We start from the raw sequence: 9,676 nt of genomic DNA, 5'->3' as shown, positions 1-9,676 counted from the left end.
ATATATATATATATATATATATATATATATGGTATATATATGATAAATAGTGGATATACAGTGAAAAATAGTGGATATTCATATATAGTGGATATTAATGTTCCATCATATACCATATACATATATGATAAATGTGAACATCCAAAATAGGAATCTCTGAAATTGGGAGTTTAGGTAATATAATAAATACAGTTAGAGGGTAGTTGGTAACTTGGCTACAAACAATAATTTTATAGTAGGACGTTGTCTGTCCTGCACACCTTGCCTGTTCTAGATATAATATTTTCCTACTAAGGAAAAAAATGAGAACTTTAAATCATCTGTAACTGATTTTAAACTAATTTTTAAACCTGTATCAAATTCTATGCTGTTTACAAAATTAAACCTCTGCCACCATTATCTCCTATACTTGGAATGATTTCAGATTCTCACTTTAAATAAATAGGTATATTTGTATGTGTTTCCAAACTTTATTCTAACAAATACTAAGTGGTGATTATGGAACAAAATCACATTTAATTTGTTAAAAACGTCACAGTTTACACTGGTACTCTTAGAAAAAATTCTGATTCAAAATCAGACTAACTGAAATTGGTTATGCTATACTTCTTAGAATAACTAATATTACTCTATGGTCTTGGCATATAGATTGTATGTCTTAAAAAGATAAAATTATATTCTGAGATCTTAACATTCAATGATAAAAAAAATCAAAGATCAACCATTAGGACAAAAATTGACAAATCATATTAATTGTATAATAACATTTATATACATAAACATCTTAAACTAAAAACACCTAACTTACATAAAATATAGACAAAATAATAAATACAGATACCTCTAAAATGAGCTCAGATACCTATTATCAGCCCAAACCATGTTATTCTAAAAACTTCATGTAGCTTTCTACCAGTCTAGCCTAACCTTAAAGCTCAGGCTCCTCTGCTGGCTAACTGACTAGTGAACATCCAGTGCAGGTTCTCATTTGGAGGCTGGTCTAACACTACATTCCTAAGCATAGGAAATCTTGCCTCAGCCTCCTCGACTGCTGAACAACAGGTATAAGCCATTGTGCCCAGGAAAGACTGTTCATTTTAATTATAGTTCTAATGATATAATCGCTGTCTTCATTTTCTAAAAACATTCTTTCTGGCAAATTTTCTTTTTTCTTTTTTTGTGGCAAAATTTATTAATTTTCAAACAAAATGATGTTTCTACCTTATTATTTAAAAAGGTAGAAAAAGCGCAAGGAAGTTAAGAAGCACGCATGTGTGAATTTGAGACGGGTAATTCTGATAAATTTATCAGAAGAAATTAATCACCAGAAAATGGCAAAGCAGCCATGCAGTTCGGGATAAATAATGTGAAAGGAAATATGCCTACCACACAGCTTAGGGATGAGACATGAGTCCTAAAGGGAAGATGTGAGCCTCTGCATTCACCATGTGTGTTAGCACCAAGGGTGGAGACAGGGAGGAAGAGTCCAGAACACAGTGATTGCAACTGAGGTGGGGTTGGGGATTTAGCTCAGTGGTAGAGCACCTCCCTAGCAAGTGCAAGGCTCTGGGTTCAGTCCTCAGCTTGGGGGAGGGGGGGGGGGACAACGACAACAAAATAACAACTGAGTAAAAGTATATCAAAAGGAAAGCACTGATTTTAAAATACAGCATATTATGATGCGGATTTTAACAAACTAGGATCTTAACAATGGTTTAGGAAAACAATCTTAATATAGACACATACATACACAATGCAAAGCGATTATCCTCATATTGAATCAGTGAACAATGGACTCATTTTCTGCATTGACCCTTATTTTGACATCAAGTTTATGAGACTGAATGTGGCATTAAGATCACCTACAGTGTGATTTTTCTCTGTCAGCAAAACTGTGTGTAGAGAATAAGAATGACTGTACACTAGGAAACATGAAGTACACTGAATGCTCAGAATACAAAATGGCAATATTAAGAAATACTTGAAACTTCAACTCAAAAAACCTTAACATCTACAAATTTAAGAATGAAGGGTGGAGAAAATCCCATCTCAAAATCTAAAACAGAGAACAAACAAAAAAAGGGGAAGTAATCCTACATGGTACCTCTAATGGATCTTGTGGGTTTTGTTTATCTGGAAATTGCTGGTGGTCCCTAAGATTCAAACTGGGCCTTAAACTGTCCTGGTATGTTGTTTATTATTGTAAAAGAAAGAGCCTTCTGGTCTGGGCCTGTGCCCTGACCAGACATTGGTCATCAACTCATCAGTCAGTCCCACAACACCCAGAGGAAGATCCACTCCTAGGCACTCTAACACTCCCAGGTCCACAGGATCCCAGGAACACTGGGATCTCAGAGTGCCAGAGGCAGCTTAACTCATAAGAGCCCTGACACACCCAGGATATCAGGATCCCAGGATCCCAGAATCACAGAATCCCAGAGACAGCTGAACTCTGAGGGTTCTGACACAACCAGGATCACAGGAAGAACAGGCTCCAGTCAGATGAAGCAAGGGAGATAAGCACTAGATCAGATGGCATCAGATGGCGGGAGGCAAGCATAAGAACATAAGCAACAGAAACCAAGGTTACTTGGCATCAACTGAACCTAATTCTCACAACATGGCAAGTATTGGATACACTATCACACCAGAAAAGCAAGATTCAGATCTAAAATCACTTGATAATGATAGAGGACTTTAAGAAGGACATAAATAACTCCCTTAAAGAAATACAAGAGAACACAGCTGAACAGGTAGAAGCACTTAAAAAAGGAAACACAAAAATCCCTTAAAGAATTACAGGAAAACACAATCAAACAGGTAAAGGAAATCAACAAAACCATCCAGGATCTAAAAATGGAAATAGAAACAATAAATCATAAAGGGAGAAAACCTGGAGCTAGAAAACCTAAGAAAGAGATCAGGAGTCATAGTTTTTTAGTTTTTTAGTGCATTAGTTAATGCACTAAACAAAGAAGGAATATTAAAAGAAGTTAGGGAAAAAGGTCAAGTAACATATAAAGGCAGACCTATCAGAATTACACCAGACTTCTCACCAGAGACTATGAAGCTAGAAGATTCTGGGCAGATGTCATACAGACCCTAAGAAAACACAAATGACAGTCAAGGCTACTATCCCCAGCCAAACCTCTCAATTACCATAGATGGAGAAACCAAGACATTCCTTGACAAAAATAAATTTACACAATCTTTCCACAAACACAGCCCTACAATGGATAATAGAAAACACTAACATCAAGGAGGGAAACTACACTCTAGAAGAGCAAGAAAGTAATCTTTCAACAAATCCAAAGACAATAGCCACACAAACATAATTCCACCTCAAAAAACAAAAATAACAGCAAGTAAGAATGACCATGCTGCAAGAGGGTCAGAAAGCCAGCAAGTAGGTGCAGGGATGAAGCAGCCCCAGGAGGGCTGCCTAGCAGGGGACAGGGCAGCAAAGATAAAATATTTAGTATTAACTCAGGAACATCGGAGGGGAGTGTGTGTTAGCCATGTGTTGTTAGGGAGTGACCCAGGCATTGAGCTGTTTAAGGTATTTAAAGTATACGGCTGTGCATGTGTGCCTTTCTTTGAGGAATCCAGAACACTGGGGCACACACGTGCCAGGAAGTATAGAATGGATTAAAATATTCCCATTTCATCTTCTCCTAAGTACTATTAAAACAGTCAATATATAATCCTATCACTACATATGTGTATATAAAGTATGTTTCAACAGAAAAGTCTAAAGAAATATTTATTTGTAGAAAAATTAAATAATTTAGCTAAATTAAGTCAGAAGTCCTCTGGCTTAGAATGGGATCAAATCAGATACACAACATAGTTCACAAGAACCACCACAAAACAACAACAACAACAAAAAATGTCAGGTAAAAAGACATCAACAGAGAAGGCAGCAGTCAAAAACGCAGCTTTAAGATAAAAAAGACAATAAAAGAGAAATAATTAGACAAAATCAATGGACAGCAAATCAGCAAATGAATTTCAACATATTAATGCTACACTAAATAAAAATTATCTACATATTCAATCTAAACATCACATTGTCAAGATGCAAAAAAGGAATATCTAGCTAACTAGTAACAATAGGAGATATAGAGTCAAAGTCAGAATTATATTAATATACAAGAAGGGAAAGTACACCATCCTACCAGAAAGCAAGAGGCTCAGAAATTAATAGTTAAAATGGATTCAGTATGGCAGTACACAGAAACAGAAGTATTTGGCATGGCATCATTACAAGGTCATCCTTTTAGGAAAACAATTACAGGTACATACAAATCTAATAACAAACTTTCAAATTGTCTGGCTCAAAAGTGACATGGTGTAAGGGGAAATGCCACTAAAACTTATTGGTTTCAATATTCTATTCTTGAACTACAACAGAATAAGCAGGTGAAACACAGTAAGGGTAGAGCAGAGTTTGTAAAGTCACCAATGAACAAGAAGAAAAACATTGTCAGGCAGTGGTAGCGCACACCTTTGATGCCAACACTTGGGAGGTAGAGATAGGCAGATTTCTGAGTTAGAAAAACCAAAAAATAAAGGGGAAAAAAAAGAAAAGGAAGGAGGAGGAGGAGAGGAAGAAGAAGGAGAAGGAGAAGGAGAAGGAGAAGGAGAAGGAGAAGGAGAAGGAGAAGGAGAAGGAGAAGGAGAAGAAGAAGAAGAAGAAGAAGAAGAAGAAGAAGAAGAAGAAGAAGAAGAAGAAGAAGAAGAAGAAGAAGATTGCACTAATCAGTAACACTTATAGAAATTAGATGTTAATCTAAATAGGGAGGAGGACGGGCAGGGAGGAGGATGGGCAGGAGGAAAGGAAGGAGGGAAGGAAGGGAAAGAGGGAAGGATGAGAGGGAGGGGTGGGGACAGAAAAAGAGAAAAGCTAGGAGGGGAAAGAGGGGCAGGGGAGAGGTAGGGTAAAAGGGAAAGGAAGGGGAGTAAGAGAGGGAACTGGGTAAAGGCTTACCAATGGCTTGGTGGAAAATACTACTCAAGTCTTGTACTACCGTGATATTAAAACCTGACAAACTCTGTATGAGAAGTCTACAGCCTCAAATCCTTTAGAAAAAAAGTAATTCCTTCCAAGAAGCACTATCCCCATATGACATAGGGAGAGAACACAGGAAGAGGAGCATTCGTTCACCAATCAGTGCTCACCAAAGGGTCATGAGGGAAAGGCTGGGTTCCCAACATGCATGGGAAGAAACATGAGAGACTACCTAGTAGGATGTCTTTAGCCTGCTGGGAACTCTGGCCTTTGTTCCTTCCCTGTGAGTGAGTGCTCAGGCCCTGCCTTGTACTTTCAGTCTACAAACAAGGCCCAAACATGCAAAGAGTGAATTAAAATAAACCTTGAGGATCACTGGTATCTACCCCAAAAACGAACATTTAAGTTATAGCTATCATCATACTTTATACTGAGCAACTGTACACATTCTCTAAGGATTAGAAACAAAGTAAGTATATCTACTCTCTATAGGACACTTGAAGAGTTCTAGTAAATATACTAAGGAACTCAAAAATAAAATAGTATGAATGCCATCTACATGGGAAAGAAATACATGTGTATGGTATTCTTTCACAAGAGTATATGCACACCTCCATGGTCATAAAAGCACAGCAAAGGCAAGAACTGTTAACACTGCAACTGATACCAACTGGTAAACAGAAAGGAGATGTGACATTGTCAAGCCCAACCAACTCTGTGTTTTTAAGAAACCCAATTTGCATAAGACCAGCAGCTAAACTCCAATTCCCTGAAGAAAATCACAAAGTCCACAAGAGCAAACATCCTATGGCAATCCACCCCCCTTAGCAACAGCCAGTCAGGCTACAATAGTGGGGTCACAGTACATAGAGATAACTGAAGATTTCCTGAAGACAACAGATAACTTAGCCATGCTGCTCATCAGGAGGTTTTGTAGTCCTGTTCCATTTGTGTAGATTACACCAGAAATGCAGTTTTAAAAATATTAACTTGTTGACCCATAATGAAAAATCCCCAAGTCTGCTGTAACCACAATAGACTCGGGCTCTCACTCTGACCAGCTGCTATGGTGAGAGCCTGAGAGACCTCGCTCACAAGCTCATTAAAGACCTTTATGAGTTCTACAATGGAGCTGACTCCTTGGTAGTCTTCAGATACCTGCAACTTGGGCATAACAACATAAACACACAATTGGACTCTCCTTGTCAACGCAAATACAAAGAATATGCTAATATATACCACGTGATATGGGGATCTCAAAAATCTGTTATAGTGGGTGAATAATGTCGGAAGTAAAAGATTGTATACTGTATGATTCTAGTTTATTAAAATATTCAGAGCAAACAATGTTATAGGGGAAAAAAGCAGATCAGTGTTTGCTTGTGCCAAGAGGTAGAAAAAGAATAACTGCAACTTTGGGATGATTGACATATGCTCAACTGTGTCATTGGTAATGATCAGTTTTAAATAAAACTATTTTAAAATTGATGAATTCTGTATCTACAATTCCTTGTTGTAATAGTGTGTGTGTGAGTGTGTGTGTGTGTGTGTGTGTGTGTGTGTGTGTGTGAGAGAGAGAATGAAAGCAGTAGATGGGCATGACAGGGCACTCCTTTAAATCTGGCACTCAGGACACAGAGACTAGCAGATCTTTGTGAATTTGAAACCAAGCTGGTCAACACAGCAAGTTCCTGGGGAACCAGGGCTACAATCGTGAGGCCCTGCATCAAAGTAAATAAGAGACAGACAGACAGACAGACAGACAGACAGAAGACAGACAGAGACACACAAACATACACACATACACAGAGGAGGATGGGGAGGAAGGGAGGGAGGGAGGGAGGAGGATGGGGAGAGGAAGGGAGGGATGGAGGGAGAACAGCAGTGAAGGCTTGCTTTGAACTATCTTAGGAAAACAAAGTCATCACAGGGCTAATCATGTTCTGCTATATTTTCACCAACTGTGCTAATGCATTCTAGTTCTATAATATACCACTGATGATCTGTCATTGTCCTTAGAGTTTTCCAACATTTCTAATAACACAATACATTCCCTAGAATCACTTGACTAGCTTTCTAGTAACCAGGACAAAAATAAGAAAGGAGAAAAAGGAGAAAGTCTTAAAATAAGATGAAAGACTTAGCACAGATTTTTAACAATCCCCTTACATTAAAGTGGAAATGAACTTGAAATGTACGCTTACTTTAAGATGGAATGGATTTCCAGAATATTACCTTTATGAAATATACAAATAAAATGGGGAAAACAAAAGAAAGCTAAATCCAAGTCTGAAAAGTGCAGCATTCTACACTGTCATATTTGTGTATTGTGTACCTTCACACAATAAGGAGCATCCATATATGTATCAATGTATCTGTCACACAATATTAAGAAAACTGGGTTGAAATCTTAAATGTCAGAGTGGTTACTATAGAGTGACCTATTTTCTTCTATGTATATACAATTTTTTTATAAGAATGTTGCCTTGGCAATCATTTAAGAAACACATTTTTATTTCAAGAATCAAAGGAAAATGATAGCAGCATCTGACAGAACTTGGAATACATCCAATGCTGAGTGGGAAATGCACATGTTTAAAAACATAGATCTCACACAACCCAAAGAAGCAGTTCATGAAAGAAAGAGCTAATGAGTTAGCTGCCAATGAACTTAAAATTATATGATGTGCTAAAGAAGAGTTGAAAACACATGCCACAGATTGGGAGAAAATATTTACACAAGATATCTAATAAATGACTATTATCCAAGACACAAAACTATTAAAAGCAAGAATAAAAGATATTCTATTTAAAAAGTAGACACCTTCACAGGCGTCTTTAACAACAACATAAGTTATATGGTACCATGTAAACCTCATATCTCATGCCGCTAAGATGATACAATGTAAGACAAGAGACAAAGCCACCCGGTTATCAGCAAGGCAAACACACCATGAAATGCCGAGCTTCACAAGGAAGCACATTCATAACTAGGGTGAAAAAAAGCACACATCTTCCTTTGAAGACATTTTGACAGTATCTTACAAAAGTAAACACTAAGTACACAATCCAACAATCACTCACTTCTTTATCAAGCAGAGATGGAGCAACATAAAAAAAAGGTGTGTGGGTGTGTTATTCATAAATTGCCCAAAGTTGGGAGTAACCAAGATCTTTCAAATTGGCGAATAGATCAACTGTCCTCCAGACAATGTGATCTTGTGTAAAGAAGGGCTATTAACCATGAAAACAAGCACAAGAAATGCAATTGAGCATCTTAAAGAAGTTGATGTGAGACAACTACATACTGGATGTCACACTACATTATATCTAAAAATGTCTAGCTAGGAGACAGTGATCTAATGAGATCACTGAACATCAGCTGTGCTAGCAGACATAGGAGCAGGGAGATGGCTAAGTGTAGCTCTGAGAAACTTCTGGGCAGAGAAAATACTATGTAAGAAAAGATAACGATAAAAATTTGTCATTAAACACTTCTATCAATTTACATAATGTATATAACCAAAAGCCAGTACTAAAGTACACTATAAATTTAGAGGTAGAGATGCCTGAACAGGCCTATCGACTGTTGCCAATAGAACACTCAAGTCTGTGATACTGTGAAGTGGGAAAGAAAAATGGCAGGGCAGGGAACATATAGGAAATTTCTGTAATGTAACCCTCACTTAATTTGGCTGTGAACCTAAAATTAAGTGACATTATGGTATCAAACATATAATATGTTAACTTTAAAATATAAAAACTAAAAAGAAAAAAATGCCTTTTCTTGATGTCCAAATTACATATTTCTTTAAAAAGTGATCAGGAGCCAGGTGGTGGTGGCGCAAGCCTTTAATCCCAGCACTTGGGAGGCAAAGGCAGGCAAATTTCTGAGTTCAAGGCCAGCCTTGTCTACAGAGTGAGCTCCAGGACAGCCAGGGGTACACAGAGAAACCCTGTCTTGAAAAAGAACAAAACAAAACAACCCCCCAAAAAAAACAAAACAAAAAAATTAAAAATAAAATTTAAAAAAATAAATAAATAAAAATAAATAAAAAGTGATCAGGAAACCACATAAGAGATTTAGTTCTGTCACACTAGTTCATGTTTTAAAGTAAATGTTCTAGACATTAAGAAATGCAAAACTGGCTAGCATAGCATGGATGGTATAAGAATCCATTTTTAGCATTAGGACCTAGAGAACCTATAGAAAATAAAGTATGGAGTAGACTGAATATGATGCAAAACCAGACTTGTGGTAGCAACCATATTAGCTAGATTGTAAGCGGTACAAAAGCTGTGCCACAAAAGATCTGACAGCCTACCTAATCTAATCCTTGCAAGGCTGATATGAGAGAATAGTAAACTCTTTATTAGCCAGGACTCAGGCATAGGCTAAAATTTAACATCATTTGTACAACCTGGATGGTCATTTTCAAGGTACTTAAAACTATCATCATCAAAAGAAAATTAAAAGTTCTTGTCTGAGAGTCGAAGGATTTCTATTTGCACATACAATTTAAGAATCAGATTAAACAAGCCTAGAGAAAATAGAAAAACAAAACATTGTAACAACATATAACCACCTTTATAAATGACAGAAGTTGATTATGAAACAGTTTTTAAAATGTAGAATGAAACAATGCACATAAACTGACAGGGTGA

General features: G+C 37.0%; 1 protein-coding gene across 4 annotated transcripts in view; it reads right to left on the bottom strand.

The window, feature by feature from the left end:
• The window catches only part of Vps13b (vacuolar protein sorting 13 homolog B), a 543,216-nt gene that overhangs the window by 310,993 nt on the left and 222,547 nt on the right, over window positions 1-9,676 (bottom strand). The window lies entirely within an intron of this gene.

Source organism: Mus caroli, chromosome 15 (genome assembly GCF_900094665.2).
Source record: "Mus caroli chromosome 15, CAROLI_EIJ_v1.1, whole genome shotgun sequence".
In the NCBI taxonomy this organism is placed as follows: domain Eukaryota; kingdom Metazoa; phylum Chordata; class Mammalia; order Rodentia; family Muridae; genus Mus; species Mus caroli.
Note: the sequence above shows the minus strand (reverse complement) of the source record. Positions and strands in the feature narration are given on the sequence as shown.